The following is a 21386-nucleotide window of genomic DNA, read 5'->3' as shown; positions in this document are numbered from 1 at the left end:
TTTCTTCCTCCCACACATCCTGAAAATTTATTTCTTCAAAACATTGCTAATGCAAACCTGATAATTGGATCCACAGCGGTAGTAAATGTTATGTCTAATATGACTTAACTGAAATAATTCCAGAGTCCCACTACCAGACACAGAAGTAGAATGTGGCACTTCCAGTGCTACCCTCTGGAAGAACAAAGAGGTCATCCAAACACAGGAGTTTAACAGGAGCCATTCAATAATTAGATTATCAATGGCTAACACATTAAATGGCAGGCTTACAGACAAAGATACTCATTGATTCAGTGGCCCACACATATCAAATACAAGAGGTCTATTTTTTTAAAGATTTTATTTATTTATTTGAAAGGTAGAGTTACAGACAGTGAGAGAGAGAGAGAGAGAGAGAAAAAAAAAAAGGTCTTCCTTCCGTTGGTTCACTCCCCAAATGGCCGCAACAGCTGGCCGGAGCTATGCAGATCCAAAGCCAGACGCCAGGTTCTTCTCCCTGGTCTCCCATGCGGGTGCAGGGGCCCAAGCACTTAGGCTATCTTCCACTGCTTTCCCAGGCCACAGCAGAGAGCTGGACTGGAAGAGGAGTAACCAGGACTAGAACCAGAGCCCACGTGGGATGCCAGCACCGCAGGTGGAGGATTAACCTAGTGTGCCACGGCGCTGGCCCTGAGAAGGTCTATTTTTAAAGTCTCAAGTATTTCCAATGGGTTCTAAATTATCTGTGGGAAACTTAGTTGTGTAGAGTTTGATGTATGGATGCACCATTAAATCTAGATCATGTTTTATATCAAAATTTATATAAAGCAAAGCCAAGTTACTTGACCTTCAGTCTGTTAAAGTATTCCTTAAGTATGCTTTGAGATGCTTTCGTCCATTTTCATAGCGCTCATTTTCCACCTTCATCCTAGAAATAATACACAACACCTGCAGTAAGGAATACACATTAGGAAAAACATTGATGTTGTGAAGATGGAAAGCTTCATAAATGGTGGACGGAAGCTCCATTTCTTGGCCTCTGTTTTTCCATTTTATTCTCCAACACTGAACCTTGGCTGAGAGAGTGTTGGGATTGGGTAAGTCACTTCTGTACATGTCAGCATATTGCTTCTCTGATGTACTGAATTTCAGCTGTCCCATGGCCAAGGGTACCAAAGATAACCATTTAAGAGCTTTGAGGTGCTGCTCTGAGAATATATTGTAAGTCCCTGAATAATGAGCTCTGCTATTGGAACATTTAGGGTTTCTTTATAGTAACTCCCAGAAGTTAGCTGAGACTCCAGGTTGCCTTGCTGAGACCTGTGGAGTTTCCCAGGGAGTTTCTTTTGAATATCAAGCTTGGTTGGCAAGTCTGTGGCTTCCTCAAACCAAAATTCATGATATACTATCATACTTTCCATCACTTCATTCAGTGAATGCGGGACTGCGGTCAAAGAAGACATCGAGGTTTGCCCCTGAAGATTTTTCCCAAGAGCTCCTGTAAGGATAAGACAGCTTTAAGAACAACAATGCTAACAATGAAATCAAAATCTGTGACTGCACTACAGAGTACAGTTATTAATATTTGTGTCACTAATTATACCATCCATGCATAAAATAAATATGTACAGAAGGTCTACAAGAATTTCAAAAGTATCATGCCTGAATGTCCACTGAGAATAGCAAATTTCCTTCAGTTCTTTGCTTTTTTTCTTCACTGTTCTGAAAAAGAAAGGGAATTACATTGTCAAGTTTTAGAATCAGTTGTGGTGATCTGTGGGGAGCAACTCGGACTATACTGTTACTGGAATTAAGACTTATTCTATGCATCTACTCTCCCACAATATGGCGCTGGGAGAGGAGGAAACAGCTTCTACACAGCTGCCTCCAGTTCAACCAATAAACTGCAGGACCTGCTCCTGATTGGAGGAGAGCAGCGTACTCGACGTGTGGGTAGCAGAGTTGGGATTGGTGAAGAGGACTATAAAGGAGGAGAGAGACAACATGCACCAGGAACATCTCAGAGGAACATCTATCTGAAGGAACACCTGTGCAGCCCCCGAGAGAGCCGGCTGGCGGTGTGCCGCTCCCCCGCGGAAGTGGGGAAAGTGGCTAGGGGGAACCACCCTTCCACGGAGGTGGAAGGGTCGGTAGCCAACCCGGGAAGAACCAGCAGCAAACCCGGGGAGGGCCGAGCAGACGAAAGAACAACGCAGGGTCCTGTGTCGTTCCTCCACGAAGAGGGGGAGCGACAGTGATCCATGGAAAAAAAAAGAACAAACTTCCTTAGTTTTTCCCAATGCAACTGATACTCCCAAAACAGGCACTGATTTTGTCAACCATATATTTAAGGTACAGGAAAAGCAGAGTGTGTAGATAGCTTGGGGATATTTCTCTGTTAAGTCTAGAAACCACAACTTTCATTTTCGAAAAAAATCCACTGGACACAATGTAAGCCTGGCCATGGCAGTATTCCATATTTAATCCCCACTTGCAATCATCATAGTGTGCAATTTCATAGCCAGATTTTCTGCACCAGCTTCATGAGGCAGGAAGCCCCCAGATTCCTCTCTCAGGTTATGAGATTCATCAACCAACCTCACCAACACGGGCAGGTGCTCTTCCCCTGCTATGTCCACTACATCGTCGGTGATAATGGAAAAGAAGTGAGTCCCTCACTTCCCCGGGTGTTTCTTCCGGAAGGTAGCTCTCACAGCCCTCCTGCATCTGCTTCTGCTGTGCCTTGGAAAACAGTAAGTTAAGGTCTGTGCTCCAAAGCACTTCCTCAGGACCTCATTACCAGAATTCATCCCACACTCCCCCCGAGCCTTAAAATTATCAGGAGTAGAGACCTTCAGGGATTTCATCAGCCTCGTGTCCATCCAGAGGTATATTTTGTTTGCCCATAGGAATCAAAATTTCAAATAAAGATTTGAAATATTCTTTCTCCTCAAGGTTAAAGGTACAAGGTCTTCATCTTGCTCATCACCCCCTTCTTCTGCACTGGAGTTCTGGACATTGCTGTTGCTTGTTTCTTTATGTTTTTGCTCCTGTTCAGAAATTTCATCATTTTTTTTTTCTGTTTCAATGTCCTGATTTCATCTTCATTCAATTCTTTTGTTTGTTTTCTGTGTCTACTGTGAGGATTGTTCACATGACTGGTAGATCAAATGTTGTTAATATTGCATTGTCTCAAAGAACGGTTCCATAAGGACTCCCAGTGACTTCACAAGTATCTGCTTCAATTAATTTTGAGAAATAAAATAACTCAATCATCCTTCCCTTTTCTGATGTCTCTGCAAAATATATAGTTCTACAGATCGCAGAGGTCTCAAAGTGTTTGGCACACAATCATGATGTTTAAGTGATCAGGTGCTTTATCTTCTAAGTTGCCTCTCCTATAATTCTCCACCCTCTTTGGACATCTGGCTGGATCCCGCAGGAATCTGAAGAAGGCCCGATCGGACTTCGAGTTCTTCTGAGTGCAGTTAGGGGCAGCGCGGAAGTTCAGCTTCTTTGCCCTGATGCATTCACAGACGACTTTTTGTTTTGTTTCCTTTCTTCCCCCTGAATTCAGTAACTGACAAACTGCAAGACTTATGGTGACCTGAAGGGGAACAGTGGCACTCCTTCTTGACAAAATAAATTTATTCTTTTCTGGCTGGAAATACTTTTATTCTACCTGCACAAATGTCAGAGTTCAAGCTCTAACTTGACTGTTACCTTTTATTACTCTGTAAGGAGCATTTAAATTTGCTGTCCAACTTAAGTTCACACAAATTATTAAGGCAGAAGAGGTTCATCTTCAGGAAACAGAAGTCTAGAGTTTAAAATGTCCTATCTTCCTTACACTCCAAATGACTAAGTATTTTAAATCACGTGTATTTTAATAATACATTTTTCCCGTGCGACAGTCTTGCTGAGTGGGTGGGCTGGCCTGGCTCCTTCCTTCCCCCTGACAGGCAACTGGGCTGCCAGGAGGAGGTGGGGAGGGGAAGGAAAGTTTTGGGGAAATAAGATTTGCTTAAATAGAGAGAGTGAATAATAAAGTCTAGGATGTACTAGACATAGAAAATATACTTAGGAAAGCAAAGATTAAGGTGAAAGCTGTCAAAAAAAAAAAAAAAATCAAGACATAATGACTTCCGGGCAGCAAGACGAAGGATAGCACATACCAGTTATGTGCTGAACCTGCCAAGTGCTCACATCCCTTCCCTTCTGGAAGGGAGACTGCTTTCTGCTCTTGAGACTCAGAGCACTGGGTCAGTCCAAAACATTCTCATGAGGTGCACCATCTAGATACTGATAAGTCACAACAGTGACAAGTGAGTCCATCTGGGAATTCATGAACACAACAATAACTTTGGAATCCTCTCCACCTTATGAAGCAGGAATTGCACAAGCTTTTGGCAGTGTAGGTTACTATGTACCACAACCACGAGTGCTATTTGGTGGCATTCTAATTAAAATTATTATTCTTAAGGAACTCTTAATTATCTCTTAAGGAACTGTTAACAGCAAACCTCTGGGGAAGTGCAGGGACATTTTTCTTCTTTGAGGAGGCATTGCGTTGCAGTGGTGGACACAGCACAGAAATCAGATGACGTAGCTTCACTTACAGTTGTGTAACATTGAACACGTGATTTATCTGCCATGTGCCTCAGTTTTCTTAACTGAAAAATGAAGATAATTTTGTTTTCCCATAAGCCTAATCACGACGTCGGGCATCACCCATAAAAGTTAGCTATTGTTAACATTTTTAAGTTTTCTGACGCCATGAAGCCTCATCTGTGCACTCCATTTGGTCCACATCTCACAGGGGTCAGAATTGCTTCACTTGTCTCCCAAAGTTCCTGCCTCCTAATTGACTGCAGAATGTTCATAGCTTCTCAGAGTGTAGGTAGCCGAATCATTTCAGAGTGTGCATTCACTACTCAAAGGAGGTTGCTTTCTTCCAGCGAAAAACCTGCTGCCTGCTTCTGACCACCCCTGGAATGGTTTCCTTTCCTTTCATTTTTCTCAGCCTTGCAGCAGCATTTGTTTCTCCTTGTCTTCCTTCATTCTTTAGGATCCATTTTCAGCTTTAAGTTGTTACAAAACGGAGGCTTGAATTTCCCAGCTTCCTGGGTGGCAGCAATTCTTTCACATTAGGTTCAAGTTTGCTGTTGTCTTGGAAGAAATGTGGATGCTTTCTGTAGAGGGAACAAATGCCCTTTCTGCTTGCTGAAGTTCAGCCAAGTTTGATATTTAATCATTTCACACACATCGTCATAGAAGACACCCAAATTTGTTTAGTCTAAATTATAAGAAAAGTCATTATATAGAATTATAATCCATATAAGTAATTGAGGATAAAAACTAAAGGGTAAGAGTAGGACAGGTTTCTGTCAATATAAATTAGCAAATTAGGTTCACATGTGTTGCATCTCCTCATGTATCATACTTTGTGTCTCATCTTCTGGGGGCTCCAAGTAGTTGAATGTAGTTACAGGTTTTGAAGCAAAGGGAAATGGTGGGAGTATGTCCTGGAGAACATTAGCAGTCCCTTGCAAAGCAGTTGACTTAGTGAAGGTCATTACTGGTTCTTCAGGTAAGGAGAAGTTAAACTCTTCTTGCAACAATCATAAGGATGTTTCTACTGGCAAAGAAATCTTGGTGGAATTTTGGGGTACATGATCTGTATTTTCAATAGAATCAGCTAATAGGATTCTATTCTGATTTTCAGGATTCCATTATTTCCAACTTCATTAGTTCATTTACCTGTTGATGTCACAAAATGCTTGGAGCTGGGTACTTTCTAAAGAAGAGATTTATTTAAGTTATAGTCCATGAACATGATTTTGGCCATCTCCTCAGCTCACGGCTGTGTCATAACATGATACATGGAATTATGATGGGAGCTTGTGTGGGAGGGAGGGAGCATGTGGTCAGAGAGAAAGCAAGGGAGATTCAGGAGCCAGGCTTATTCTTTTATAACAGCCCACTCTCACAGGAACAAACTAGGATCCCATGAGAACAGCATTATTCCCTTCTGAGGGTAGTGCCTCCAGTGACCTGATCACCTCCCACACAGCCCCACCCCTTAAAGGTTTTCATTGCCTCAGCATTGCCACACTGGGAACCAAGTGTAAAAGAATAAAAGGAGTAGAGGCAGAGCCAAGATGGAGGCTGAATAAGTGGATCCAGCAACACCTCTGCAGCGGAAACACCAATGTGAACAGCTATACACACACCAAGTCACCTTCCCAAGAGCTGTGGAAGCCAGATACAAGACCATAGTGCCTCATCAGAAGAAAAGTCACATTGAAGAAAGCAAGAAGGAAAGAGCTGCCTGTATCACCCATCCCCTAGCTCCAAGTAAAACAGTGTAGAAAGATGCCTGCCACTAGGAAGAGGAAGACAGTACCAGGCCCATAGAGAAAAAATTCAGTCAGACTAGCACCCTGCTCTCAGGCCCTTCCTTATCCATGAATATGGATATGGAAATGAATATGGAGCCATGCAGCCTCTGCCACCTCTTCCTCACCCACTGACAAAAAGGAAAACTGAGGCCGGCGCTGCGGCTCAATAGGCTAATCCTCCTAGCGGCACCGGCACACTGGGTTCTAATCCCGGTCGGGGCACCGGATTCTGTCCCGGTTGCCCCTCTTCTAGGCCAGCTCTCTGCTATGGCCAGGGAGTGCAGTGGAGGATGGCCCAAGTGCTTGAGACCTGCACCCCATGGGAGACCAGGAGAAGCACCTGGCTCCTGCCATCGGATCAGCGTGGTGCGCCGGCCACAGCGGCCATTGGAGGGTGAACCAACGGCAAAGGAAGACCTTTCTCTCTGTCTCTCTCTCTCACTGTCCACTCTGCCTGTAAAAAAAAAAAAAAAAAAAAAAAAAAAAAAAAAAAAAAACCAGAAAAACAAAACTGCAGTCTGACAGAAAGGCTAGGAGAGGAAGCCTAGGACTATGCCCTGGGACACAAATCCAGCAAATCCAGACCCACTGCACTGGTTCCAACACTTGAGAAAGCCCAAAGTTTTCTAGCACCCACCTGGTTCTCATTGACTGGGCATCTAGATCTGCCCGGCATCAGGTGGAGACCTGTACTTGGATGGATCAGGCTCATTTTGGCAAAATAAAGTGCTAGAAACCAACCATGAAGGAGTTAAAATTTCCTCTGGTGACTCTGGAGGGTATTTATCAGATCTTTGAGGGCTGCAGAGGATGCAGGGCCGAGAGGCTGTCTATCACCTTCCTCCAGCCTTGAGCAGGTAGGAAGCAGCAAAGACACTGCATCTTGGACAACAGTATTGGACTGGTAAAGTCCCATAACAGGAAGATCCCAACAATTTCCATCCTATGCCAGGATCTTAGGAGGAGTCTCTGGGTTTGATCCAATATCAGACAGAGACTAGTGCCCTGCTTTACATATTTTTTTTGCATGTATCACCACCAGCCTCTCATGAGCCTGGTATACCCACCTAAGATTACACAGAGCCTGGTGACTGTGAGATCCAGGTATAACTCAACTGAGGAGCTGCCGTTTCCAACCCTCCCACAACCTTAGACAGACAACAAGAGATCAACAGACTGTTTTGGAACTCATTGTCAGGCTGATAAAACCCAGCATCAAGCAGAATTGAATGGTCCCTTTCCCAAGGCCTGAATAGAAAGTCTCCGGATCTGAGTCAGTGCCCAGTGGAGTCCCATGGTCCTGGTTGGGCAGTCCTGTATCCTAGCCAGCACCTCCGGTGGCTAGTAGGTACCTCACTGAACAGTGAACCCACCTCAGCAGCAGAACACACTGCTCAGAATTTCTAGAAGGATGACCACAAATAAGAGCAGATCACTAGAACTAATCCAGGAATGTGCACATGACATCATACTACAACAGCGTTAGAATTTCCAAGGAACCATGACCTCACCTAAGGAGCAAAATAAAATGCCACAAACCACCCATCTAGGAATCAAAATTTTAAGCGTTTGGGTGAAGATTTCAAAAATAGAAGATTTAAGGACACTCTTCAAAATTCAAGCAAACACAGAGAAATGATTCAATAGTCTAACAGAGATATTTGATAGAGAGAGGGAAGTCAGTAAATAAAATCAAACAGAAGTCCTTCAGCTGAAAAATAGACAGTGGAATTAAAAACATGATAAAAGGCATTAGTATCAGAATAGATCAAATACAAGAAAGAACCATTGAACTTTAAGTCTTGCTATTTGAAAATACAGAGCAGGAGGAGAAAAAAGAATCAAGAAGAATGAAAAAAGGTTATGGGGAATACAGGACAGCACGAAAAGATCAAGAATTTGAGTTATTGGAATTCAAGGAGGGACTTAAGAATGCCAAGGGGGTAGAAAGTATATTCAAAAAGATAATGGCAGAAAACTTCCCAAACCTAAAGAAAGATAAAACTATATAAGGAAAAGAAAAGTCAAAGATCAACAATTAAATTCAGCCCAATCAAGTCTCCCCCAAGACACTTTATAAACTATATCTCCGAGGTTAAAGATAAAGAAATGATTCTCAAATCTACAAAAAGTCTCAATTTGTCTGACCATAGACTTCCTAAGAGAAACCCCACAGTTCAGGAGGTAATAGGAACGATCTTTCAAAGTACTGAACTGAAAATATTGCCAGCCAAGAGTACTGTTCTAGCAAAGCTATCCTTCAGATATGAGGAAGAGTTAAAGACATTCCCAAACAAACCAAAGCTGATATAATTTATCAGCACCTGTCCTTTGCTACAGGAAATATTAAAGGGTGTTCTTGAAACTAAAAGAAAGAGCCACTAATAAACATCATAAGGTAGAAAACTTATTGGTAAGAGGAACCATATTAACATAATAATTCAGAATGCTATAATACTATAAATTCAGTGTGTACATCATTTATATCTTTATGGTGAAGACTAAAATTATAATCACTATACTAAAATATTAAAAAATTGGCAATATAAAAAGAGGTCAAATGTAACATTAAAATTCAAAATGTGGGGAGGGACAGAGCAAAGATGTCGAATGTTTTGTTTGGATTTCTTATCTATTTTTTCTATGTCTTTTTCATATTTATATAATCAGTGTTGCTATCATTTCAAGATAGCTTGTTATAGCCACAAAAAGATTTTATTAAGCCTCAAGGTAACCACAAAACAGAATCTACACATACCAATACCACAAATAATAACCAAGTTATCAAAGTACAGCTCTAGAGAAAAATCAGTTAATCACAATGGAAGATTATATTTTGGGGAAAAAGAAGTACAAGAATTACATTAAAAACAAAAAAAGTGTCAAAATGGCAATAGTAATACTTTTCCCATCAATGATTGTCAATTATTACCTTAAATGTCAGTGATCAAATTTTCCAATTAAATGACAGTGACTGAATGAGTTAATAAACAGATTCTAAGTATATGCTGTTTATAAGAAACTCACTTCACCTCTAAAAGCACACTTCTAGACCAAATATTAAAGGATGGAGCAATATATTCAATGCAGATGGAACTTATAAGGAAGTGGGAGTAGGGGTCATCATTGTAGCATAGCAGGTAAAGCTTCTGCCTACATTGTTGGCATCCCACATGGGTGCCAGTTCATGTCCTGGCTGCTCCACTTACGGTCCAACCCCCTGATAATGGCAGAAGATGGCCCAAGATCTTGGTCTCTTGCCACCCACATGGGAGACTTGAATGAAACTCCTGGTTTCTGGCATTGGGCAGTTGCAGCCATCTCGGGAGTGAAGCAATGGATGGAATATCTACCTTTCTATTTTCTCTCTCTCTCTCTCTACCCCCCTTCATCTCCCTCTTCCTCTCCATCTCTCTCTATATCTCTGATTTTTTTAACTTTTATTTAATAAATATAAATTTCCAAAGTACAGCTTATGGATTACAACGGCTTTTTCCCCCTATAACTTCCCTCCCACCCGCAATCCTCCCCTCTCCTGCTCCCTCTCCCCTTCCATTTGCATCAAGATTCATTTTCAATTATCTTTATATACAGAAGATCAATTTAGTATAAATTAAGTAAAGATTTCAACAGTTTGCACCCACACAGAGACACAAAGTGTAAAATACTGTTTGAGTACTAGTTATAGCATTAATTCAAATTGGACAACACATTAAAGACAGAGATCCTACATGGGGAGTAAGTGCACAGTGACTTCTGTTGTTGACTTAGCAAATTGACACTCTTGTTTATGGTGTCAATAATCACCCTAGGCTCTTGTCATGAGTTGCCAAGGCTATGGAAGCTTGTTGAGTTCGCCGACTCTGATCTTATTTAGACAAGGTCATAGTCAAAGTGGAAGTTCTCTCCTCCCTTCAGAGAAAGGTACCTCCTTCTTTGATGGCTTTTTTTTTTTTTTTTTTTTTTTTTTTTTTTTTTTTTGCCAGAGTGTCTTGGCTTTCCATGCCTAAAATACTCTCATGGGCTCTTCAGCCATATCGTAATGCCTTAAGGGCTGATTCTGAGGCCAGAGTGCTGTTTAGGGCATCTGCCATTCTATAACTCTGATTTTCAAATAAACAAATCTTAAAAGAAAAAAGCAAGAATAGCTATAATTCTATCAAATAAAATAATTTTAAATCAAAGGTAGTAAAAAGGGATCAAGAAAGTCATTATATAATGTTAAAGGATTTACTTTAACAAGAGGAAATAAATCATGTAAATATAAACGCCCCCAATATTGGAACACCCAAATATGTAAAGCAAATATTGATAGACCTAAAGGGAGAGATAGATTCCAATCCAGTCATAGTTGGGAACTTAAACACCCCACTTTTAGAAATTGATGTATCATCCTGTCAATCAACAAAGAAGCAGGAGAGTTAAATTGCATCCTAGATCAATTGGACCTAACAAACATCTACAGAAGTTTTTATCCAATAACTGCAAAATACAAATTTTCTTAACAACACATAGGCCACTTTTGGGCCAGCACTGTGGCACAGTGGGTTAAATCCCTGGCCTGAAGCGCCAGCATCCCATATGGGCGCTGGTTCAAGTCCCAGCTGCCTCTCTTCCAATCCAGCTCTCTGCTATGACCTGGGAAAGCAATAGAAGATGCCCAGGTCCTTGGGCCCCTACACCCATGCAGGAGAACTGGAAGAAGCTCCTGACTCCTGGCTTCGGATCAGTGCAGCTCTGGCCATTGCAGCCATCTTGGGAGTGAACCAGTGGATGGAAGACCTTTCTTTCTCTCTGTCTCTATCTCTTTCTGTAACTCTGTCTTTCAAATAAATAAAATAAATCTTTTAAAAAATACATATACCACTTTCCAGAATAGATCATATGATAGATTGCAAAACAAGTCTCAAAAATTTTAAAAGAATAGGAATATTGAGTGTCTTTTTTTGATAATAATTGTTATTAAGTGAAAAAATTAAAGCTTTTTTCTTTTTCTTTTTTTTTTTCACAAAAGGTTAAACTGGTGAGAGACTGAATATACACATGAACAATAGCCAGACCAAATATAGAAAGCACAATCCACAGCAACTTGCCCAGGAAACCAACCCCTTATCTACAGTAAACAACCCGGGAAGCTAGCTTGCTGTAAATCAGATTAGATTGTTTTTCTAGTAACAATCCAGGATCCTAAACAATAAAGTCTCTAACAGTTAGGTCCAAATGGCCAGGTCTTGATTGATAATTAGCAACTTGCTTAATTTTTGTCCCTACTTCCAATTTAGGACCAGCAACCAGAGGAAGACCCTGACAAACATAGCTCACTGTGGAATATAAGGATACTGCAAACAAAAATGTAACATGGAGGCCAAGAGGTGGGAGTTTGGTAAAGCAGTTAAAATGCCACTTGGAATGCCCTCATTCCATATCAGAGTATCTGGGGTTGAGTACCTGTACCCCCATCCAGTCAAGCAGGATGCCCTAGTTCTGGTTGGCCATCTCCAGCTTCCTCAGGCCAAAAACCTCAAACCTGGAAATCTTCCTTTTTCTGCACTACAAAGCTGTCTACATTTTCTTCCTGTTTTGACTCTCTGCCAAAACACATGTGATGGTGGATTCCTCCTTTGTGATGGCAGAATTGATGGTCTTCACTTTTTTCAGTTGGTGGGCCTTTGTTTATTTCCACACTTGCCAGTCTTCTGTTGGGGCTTGTTGGGACCTACGTGCTGTTACACTCAGAGCACACCGCGTCTCCTTTTGCTTTCATCTTGACACTATTAACAGCCATCTGGTCTAAGTGTTATTCTCTGTCTCACTCTTATCTTTGCTGAGGCAACTCATGCCTATGACCTTTGGATGTTGACCTTTGTTGTTGTTATTTTTTTTCCCATTTTAATTGAAAGGCAGAGAGACTTAGAAAAGAGGAATTCACATTATCCATATTTGCATATTTGATGTACATGGAAAACCTTAGAAACCAAAAAGCTGCTAGAATTGAAAAACCAATTCAGTAAAGTTGTAGGTTATAAAATGAACATACAAAAACCATGAATAGTAGCTTTTTTATAATAATGATGAACACACAAGAAAAAGCAAAAGATATCCCATTCACAATAGCCAAAAAAAACCCACAAATCTTTAGGAATAAATTTAACTAGAAAAGTGAAAGATCTCTACAATGAAAATTATCAAACATTGATGAAAGAAATTATCAAGGATCCAAAAAACGTAAAGATATTCCTTGCTCATGGATTAGTCATATCTACATGACCTAAAGCATCTATAGATTCAATGAAATCTCTATCAAAATACCAATGATGTTCTTCACAGAACTAGGATAAAATCCCAAAATTCATATGGAAACCCAAAAGATATAGAATAGGCAAAGAGATCCTGAACAAGAAAAATCAAGCTGGAGGCTTCACAATATCTGACTTCAACACACACTTCAAAGCTGTAGTAAATAAAATAGCATGGTATTGGCATAAAACCAATACATAGAGCAATGGAACTGTCTAGAATACCACATACATATACCAACTGATTTTTGATAAAAAGTACTCAGGTCATACAATGGAGTAAGGGTAATCTCTTCAACAAAAGGTGCTGGCAAAACTGGATTTATATATGTAGAAGAATGAAATTATAATCGTACTTCTCACCATATACAAAAAACAACTCAAGATGAATCAAAGACCTGAGACTAAAAACTTGTTGGAAAACAAAGGGGAAACACTCCAAGACATTGGTTTAGGGAAGGACTTCTTGGACAGGACCCTCAAAGCATGGGAAACAAAAGCAAACCTAAACAAATAGGATTATATTAAACTCAGAAGCTTTTGCAGAGCAAAGGGAATCATCAATAGAGTGAAGAGACATTGAACAGAATGGGAAAAAATATTCGCAAACCACCTATCTGGCAAAGGATGAATATCCCACATACATCAGCAACTTAACAATTCAACAATAAAAATGCAACCAATCCAGTTGAGAAATGGGCAAAGAACTTCAGTAGACAGTTCTCAAAAGAAGATATACAAATGGCTAAAAAAAAAATGTAAAAATACTCAATATCACTAACCATCAAATGCAAATCAAAACCACAATGAGATATCACTTCCTACCTGTCAGAATGGCTAATACCCAAAACAAAGAGGATCAAATGCTGGTGAGGATGTGGGGAAAGAGGAAAACTCATACACTGTTGGTGGGAAGGTAAATTAGTGCAGCTTCGGTGGAAGAGTGTAGAGATTTCTTCAAAAACTACACACAGACTTCGCATATGATCCAGCAATTCCACTACTGGGTATACACCCAAAAGACATGAACACAGTCTATCAAAGAGATACCTGTACCACCATGTACATAGCAGCACTGTTCACAATAACCAAAATTTGGGATCAACCAAGGTGTCCATCATCAGATAAATGGATAAAGAAAATGTGATATGTATACACAATGGGATATTATTCAGGTATAAAAAAGAAATTCTATGATTTGCAGCAAAATGAACGCAACTGCAGGACATCATGTTGAGTGAAATAAGCTGAAACTAGACAGACAAATGCATATGTTCTCCCTTATATGTGGGAGCAAAAATTTAAAAAACAAAAGAAGACAAAAGAAAAAATGAAACATCTTTGTGTATCAGTATTGCTGCAAATATAGTTTTGTAAAACTTTGTTTTATATCTTTGTCAAACAATTGCTTTAAAATGTTATATACACTATTATATTTTTAATGATCTGTAATTACTTTATTTTTTTTTTAAACTTTTATTTAATGCATATAAATTTCCAAAGTACGACTTATGGATTACAATGGTTTCCCCCCCATACCGTCCCTCCCACCCACAACCCTCCCCTTTCCCACTCCCTCTCCCCTTCCATTCACATCAAGATTCATTTTCGATTATCTTAATATACAGAAGATCAGCTTAGTATACATTAAGTATGGATTTCAACAGTTTGCTCCCACACAGAAACATAAAGTGAAAAATAATAGATGATTTTTTTCAAATGATGATGAAATCAGAGCAGCCCTATTGTCATGTTTAATCCCAGTGAGAGTCAAGTTGGGAATTGATAATTTCTTTCTTTCTTTTCTTTTTTTTTTTTTTTTTTTTTTTTTTTTTTAACAGAGGATCAGTTTAGTATGCATTAAGTAAGGATTTCAACAGTTTGCACCCCCATAGAAACACAAAGTGAAATATATTGTTTGAGTACTCGTTATAGCATTAAATCTCAATGTACAGCACATTAAGGATAGAGATCCTACATGAGGAGTAAGTGCACAGTGACTCCTGTTGTTGACTTTACCAATTGACACTCCTGTCTATGGCATCAGTAATCTCCCTATGCTCCAGTCATGAGTTTCCAAGGCTATGGAAGCCCTCTGAGTTCTCCGACTCTTATCTTGTTTAGACAAGGTCGTAGTCAAAGTGGAGGTTCTCTCCTCCCTTCAGAGAAAGGTACCTCCTTCTTTGATGGCCTGTTCTTTCCACTGGGATCTCACTCGCAGAGATCTTTTGCCAGAGTGTCTTGGCTTTCCATGCCTGAAATACTCTCATGAGCTTTTCAGCCAGCTCCGAATGCCTTTAGGGCTGATTCTGAGGCCAGAGTGCTATTTAGGACATCTGCCATTCTATGAGTCTGCTTAGTATCTCACTTCCCATGTTGGATCACTCTCCCCTTTATTTACTCCATCAGTTAGCGTTAGCAGGTACTAGACTTGTCTATGTGCTCCCTTTGACTCCCAGTCCCTCCACCATGACCAACTGTGAACTGAAACTGATCACCTGCAACAGTGAGATGGCATTGGTACATGCCACCTCGATGGGATTGAATTGGAATCCCCTGGTATGCTTCCAACTCCACCACTTGGGGCAAGTCAGCCTGAGCATGTCCCAAATTATACATCTCTTCCCTCTCCCATTCCCACCACCATGTTCAACAGGGATCACATTTCAGTTAATTTAATTACTTTATTTTTTAATTTATTTTTTAAATATTTTATTTATTTATTTGACAGGTAGAGTTACAAACAGTGAGAGAGACAGACAGAGAGAAAGGTCTTCCTTCTGTTGGTTCACTCCCCAAATGGCCGCAACGACTAGAGCTGCACCGATCTGAAACCAGGAGCCAGATTCTTCTTCCCAGTCTCCCATGTGGGTGCAGGGGCTATCTACCACTACTATCCCAGGCCACAGCAGAGAGCTGGACTGGAAGAGAAGCAACCGGGACTAGAACCGGTGCCCATATGGGATGCCAGCGCCACAGTGATTAACGCAGTGTGCCACTGTGCTGGCCCCCTTATCTGTGATTATTTTAAAATGTACTATATATGGGTGGAATGGTCATTTTCCCATTCTATTATGGCTTATAGCCTTTGTCTATATTTTCACTAAACTAGGATCTTTTTGTTTTTCACTTGTTCAGTTTCTTATTTGTTGAAGTATTAAGCCTTTTCACTGTAATGTAAATTTAAAAATAGTGCTATCTCTGGCCAGCACCATGGCTCAATAGGCTAATCCTCTACCTGCGGCACCAGCACACCGGGTTCTAGTCCCGCTCGGGGTGCCAGATTCTGTGCCGGTTGCCCCTCTTCCAGTCCAGCTCTCTGCTGTGGCCTGGGAGTGCAGTGGAGGATGGCCCAAGTTCTTGGGCCCTGCACCCGCATGGGAGACCTGGAGAGGCACCTGTCTTCTGGCTTCTGATCAGCATGGTGCACTGGCTGCAGCACGCCAGCCGTGGCGGCCATTTGGGGCATGAACCAATGAAAAAGGAAGACCTTTCTCTCTCTCTCTCTCTCTCTCTCTCTCTCTCTCACTTTCTAACTCTGCTTGTCAAGAAAAAAAAAAAAAAAGAATTGTATCCACAAAGCACAGTGAGTATGTTAAAAACTAATTAAAAATTAAAAAAAAAAAAAGGCAGAGAGGCAGACATGGAGAGATGCTCCATCTGCGAGTTTACTCTATAAATGCTTACAACAGCCAGTGCTGGGCCAGGCTGAAATCAGGAGAATGTAACTTCATCCTGATCTTCCATGTGCGTGGCAGGGGTCCAAGTACTTGAGCCATCAGTTGCTTCCTTCTGGGTGTGTATTAGAAGGAGGCTACATTGGAAGTGGGGTAGCTAGTAGTCAATCCCCGGTACTCGGATACAGAATGTGGGCATTCCAAGTGGCATCTTAACTGCTGCACCAAACTTGCACCACTTGGACTTTGTTCTTATTACATCTTTGCCTGAAGTGTCCTGAAATCCCACTATGAGTTAGGTTGTCGCAATCTGTCTTTTTTTTTCTGGCTATGTCCTTTGGGGCACCAGTCCCCTAAGTTTTTCGGTGCCCACTTGGAGACTTCTTATAAGACTCTGAGCATATTTCTACCTATGTTACTGCTACGCAATGGACTTTGGAAGGCTGTCTTAGGGCCCATTCGTTTTATTGATATTTATTTTGCTTCTTTGCTGCCTGGAGCTATGCATCACACCTTTTCTGCTTATTGCTTTGCCTTCACATGAGTAGAAACTCTTGCTTCCAGTCTTCTTTGCCACCAGGATACTGAACAGGGCTTGGACTCTGTAGCTTTCACATGTGGTTTCAACCTGGAGAGCAGTGACATAACAAGCTAGCATGGTATCCAAGAATAGAAGGGGAAGAGGACAGTGAAGCAATCCACTATACATGAACCCAGCAGAATTCTGAAAGGTAGTCTCTGGTGGACTGTGTGTGCCTGTGCCACCATCAACAGTAGCTCCAGGGTCTTTCTTCAATGTCCCACAGGATAATTTGTGCCTTGTTGCTGGCTTCTGTTTTTGCCCTTCTTGAGGTACTGGGAGTTCCCAACTTAATACATTCTTGGATTGGGAGTAGCTAAGGTCAGTTCAGTTATTTTCTGCTAAAAATCCTTTTTAAATTCTTTCCCAACAATTGCTAATCTGCCATTCAGGATCCCTGTGTCTCCCGCAAACAGGTAGATCAAATATTCATTATGAAAGGGCTCCCCATCTTCCAGGTTACTGCCTTAAAAGGGTGGTATCTTGGGCAAAGCAATGAAGTACAAGGAGCCCTAATCTCTTACCCAGCCATGAGATAAGAGCAAGTGTCCCAAACCCGGGTTTATTTGGCTGGAGCAAGAGACAGTAATTGATGATAAGAACTGATCTGGAAAATGTGTGTGCTTTCCTCAGATCCTGAGAAATATCCATTGGGCACATTTTATAAGCATCTGGCAAGGGAACGTAGATTCTGCTAGTTCGGTATTTCAATATAGGTACCTTGCTGTGGGGTACTTGAGGAAAGTCTGGTTCCAGGAGTCATAAAACTGAGTATTTGCTGCATGGCAGACCCTATTCCAAGCTTGGGACATTCTATGTCTCATTTACTCTTCTCAATAGCCCTTGGAAGTGGTGTGACATGCTTGCTGGCTTACTGTAGAGAAAAAACAATTGAGACATGAAGACCAAGGTCACACTGCTGGGAAGTTGTAGAACCATGATATAGAAAGTGAGGGCCGGTGCCATGGCTCAATAGGCTAATCCTCTACCTGCAGCGCCGGCACATCTGATTCTAGTCCCAGTCAGGGCGCCGGATTTTGTCCTGGTTTCCCCTCTTCCAGGCCAGCTCTCTGCTATGGCCCAGGAGTGCAGTGGAGGCTGGCCCAAGTCCTTGGGCCCTGCACCCGCATGGGAGACCAGGAAAAGCACCTGGCTCCTGGCTTCAGATCAGCGGAGTGCGCTGGCCAAAGCGGCCATTGGAGGGTGAGCCAATGGTAAAGGAAGACCTTTCTCTCTGTCTCTCTCACTGTCCACTCTGCCTGTCCAAAAAAAAAAAAAAAAAAAAAGTGAGGGAAAAGTAAGAGTGAGCAAAGCAGTCCAAGTGTCTGCCAAACTGAAACTCATGATGTTTATTCCCCAAAGAATAGCTCTTCTCAGCACAAGAAAAAATACGGATGTTTGCTAACTAAAGTCTCTTAGAGGGCAGCAATGCAGATCGGCAGCTAACTCTCACCTGAAAGAAAAGTGAAAATGAGAGAACCGGGTTTCCTTCAATTATTATGTGGCCAACGGGAGAACACATTGGTTCCCAAAAGCTTATTTGATTCTTTTAATCGTAGTGTTCAGTGATTACAAAGCTGTGTCCATAGTTCCTCATGAACAACTCAACCTTGGTGCTGTGCAGGGAAGCTGCAGCTGTGAGGCTGGATGGATTTTGTGTGCACCTGCAGAGTTCTTGACTTGACTGATGCTTACTGTGTCTTAATCCTTTCATCCTCTCAGGTGTTAGCCTATATCACCCACATACCTTAGCTATTGTGAATTGAGCTGCAATAAATATGGGGTACAGATAATTCTTTCATATACTGATTCCATTTCATACAGGTAAATTTCCAGGAATAGTGTATCTGGGTCATATAGTAGATCTATTTCTGAGGAATCTCCATACTGTCTTCCATATTGTTATGCTAATTCATATTCTCAAACAACAATGTATTAGGGTACCTTTCCACTTACATCCTTGCCAGCATTTATTATTTTTTGAGTTTTGGATGATAGCCTATCTAACTGGGGTGAGATAAAACCTCATTGTGATTTTGATTTGCATTTCCCTATAGTTAGTGATCTTGAGCATCTTTTCTGGTGTCTGTTGGCCATTTGAATTTTATCCTTTGAAAAATATCTATGTATATGCTTCCTCATTTCTTAACTTTATTATTTATTTTGTTGTTTTTTAATTTCTTAAGCTTTTTTTATAGGTTCTGGATGTTAATCCTTTATAAGTTGCATAGTTTGCAATAGTTTTTCCCATTCTGTTGATTGCCTCTTCACTTCCTTGAGTATTTCCTTTGCAGTTCAGAAGCTTCTAAGCTTGATGTAATCCCATTTGTCTATTTTAACTTTGATTTTCTGTGCTTCTGGGGTCTTTTCCAAGAAGTCTTTGCCTAGGCCAATGTCTTGCAGAGTTTCCCCAATGAAGATCTCAGGTCATAGATTTAGATCTTTGATGCATTTTTAGTTGATTTTTGAATAAGGTGTAAGATAGGGGTCTGCTTCATACTTCTCCACACAGAAATCCAGAATTCCCAGAACCATTTCTTGAAGAGACTGTCCTTTCTCTAGGGATTGAGTAGCTTTTTTTTCTCAAATGTTACTTGGTTTTATATGTGTTGATTAATTTCTGGGGTTTCTATTCTGTTCCATTGGTCTACATGTCTATGTTTGTGCCAGTATCAGGCTATTTTGATTATAACTGCCCAATAGTACACTTGAGATCTAGTATTTGTGATGCCTCCAACTTTGTTTTTGTTGTGTAAGATTGCTTTAGCTATTCAATATCCCCTGTGCCTCCATATGAATTTTAGCATCATTTTTTCTAGATCTGAGAAGAATGTCCTTTATGTTTTGATAGGGATCACATTGAATCTGTAAATTATTTTAGGTGGTAAGAATATTTTGTTGATGTTAAATCTTCTAATCCATGAAAATGGAAGATTTTTTTATTTCATTCCAAAGTATTAAAATTTTTTTTTGACAGGCAGAGTGGACAGTGAGAGATAGAGACAGAAAGGTCTTCCTTTTGCCATTGGTTCACCCTCCAATGGCCGCTGTGGCCGGCGCACTGTGGCCGGCGCATGGCGCTGATCCGAAGCCAGGAGCCAGGTGCTTTTCCTGGTCTCCCATGCGGGTGCAGGGCCCAAGGACTTGGGCCACACTCCACTGCACTCCCAGGCCATAGCAGAGAGCTGGCCTGGAAGAGGGGAAACCGGGACAGAATCCGGCGCCCCGACCGGGACTAGAACCCAGTGTGCTGGTGCCACAAAGCAGAGGATTAGCCTAGTGAGCCACGGCTCTGGCCTCCAAAGTATTTAAATTTATTTGTAGTTAGTGTGAATTATACTGATCTTACAAATTCTTTCTCAGACATAGTGTTGTCAGTACATATAAAGGCTATTGATTTTTGTGTGTTGCTTTTATAACCTGCAATTTTACCAAACTCTCTTATGAGTTCTAATTGTGTCTAGTTGAGCCTTTTGGTTCCCCTAGAAATACGATCATGTTCTGCAAACAGGGATTATTTGACTTCTTCTTTTCCAATTTGGGTCCCTTTGATTTCTTTTTATTACCTTATAGCTCTGGATAAAACTTCCAGGAATATATTGAATAACAATGATGAAATTGGGCATCCCTGTCTGGTTTCAGATCTTAGTGAAATGCATCCAACTGTTCCCTACTCAATATGATGCTGGCTTTGAGTATATTGCCTTGATTGTTTTGAGGAATCTTTCTGCTATATCCAAATTGTTTAAGATTTTTATCATGAGAAGATTTTTTTTATCAAATGCTTTCTCTGCATGTGTTGAGATAATCATATAGTTTTTGTTCTTCAATTTGTTAATATGATGTATCCCATTTACTGATTTGCATATGTTGAACCACCCCTATATGCCAAAGATAAATCCCACTTCATCTGGGTGAATGATCTTTCTGATATGTTGTTGAATTTAATTAACTAGTATTTTGTTGAGGATTTTTGCATCTATGTATTGTGAATATTGGTCTATAAATCTTTTCTGTGTTGTATTTTTTTCTTGTTTTTGTATTAAGGTTATGCTGGCCTCATACAAAGAGTTTTTGAGGATTCCTTTCCTTTTAATTGTTTTGAATAGTTTGTGAAGAATTGAAATCAGTTCTTTAAATGTCTGGTAGAATTCAGTAGAGAAACCATCTGGTCCCAGGCTTTTCTATGTTGGGGGGTTCTTTATTATTATATCAATCTCTGTCTTTGTTATTGGTCTGTTAAAGTATTCTACATCTTCGTGACTCAATTTTGGTAGATTTTATGTATTCTAAAATCTATTGATTTCTTCTAGATTTTCTTCTAAGTAGCTGTTTGTAATAACTCTGATGATTCTTTTAATTTCTTTGCTATGCATTATAACATCTCTTTTTTCATCTCTGATTTTACTAATTTGGGTATTCTTTCCCCTGTTTTTTAGGAAGTAGTTGGATC

General features: G+C 40.6%; 1 pseudogene; it reads right to left on the bottom strand.

Annotated features, from left to right (window-relative positions):
- Positions 1-693: 693 nt before the first annotated feature.
- On the bottom strand, positions 694-20559 carry LOC100358507 (52 kDa repressor of the inhibitor of the protein kinase-like; annotated as a pseudogene).
- Positions 20560-21386: the final 827 nt, after the last annotated feature.

This window comes from Oryctolagus cuniculus, chromosome 6 (assembly GCF_964237555.1).
Source record: "Oryctolagus cuniculus chromosome 6, mOryCun1.1, whole genome shotgun sequence".
NCBI lineage: Eukaryota > Metazoa > Chordata > Mammalia > Lagomorpha > Leporidae > Oryctolagus > Oryctolagus cuniculus.
This window is presented reverse-complemented; position numbering and strand designations above follow the sequence as displayed.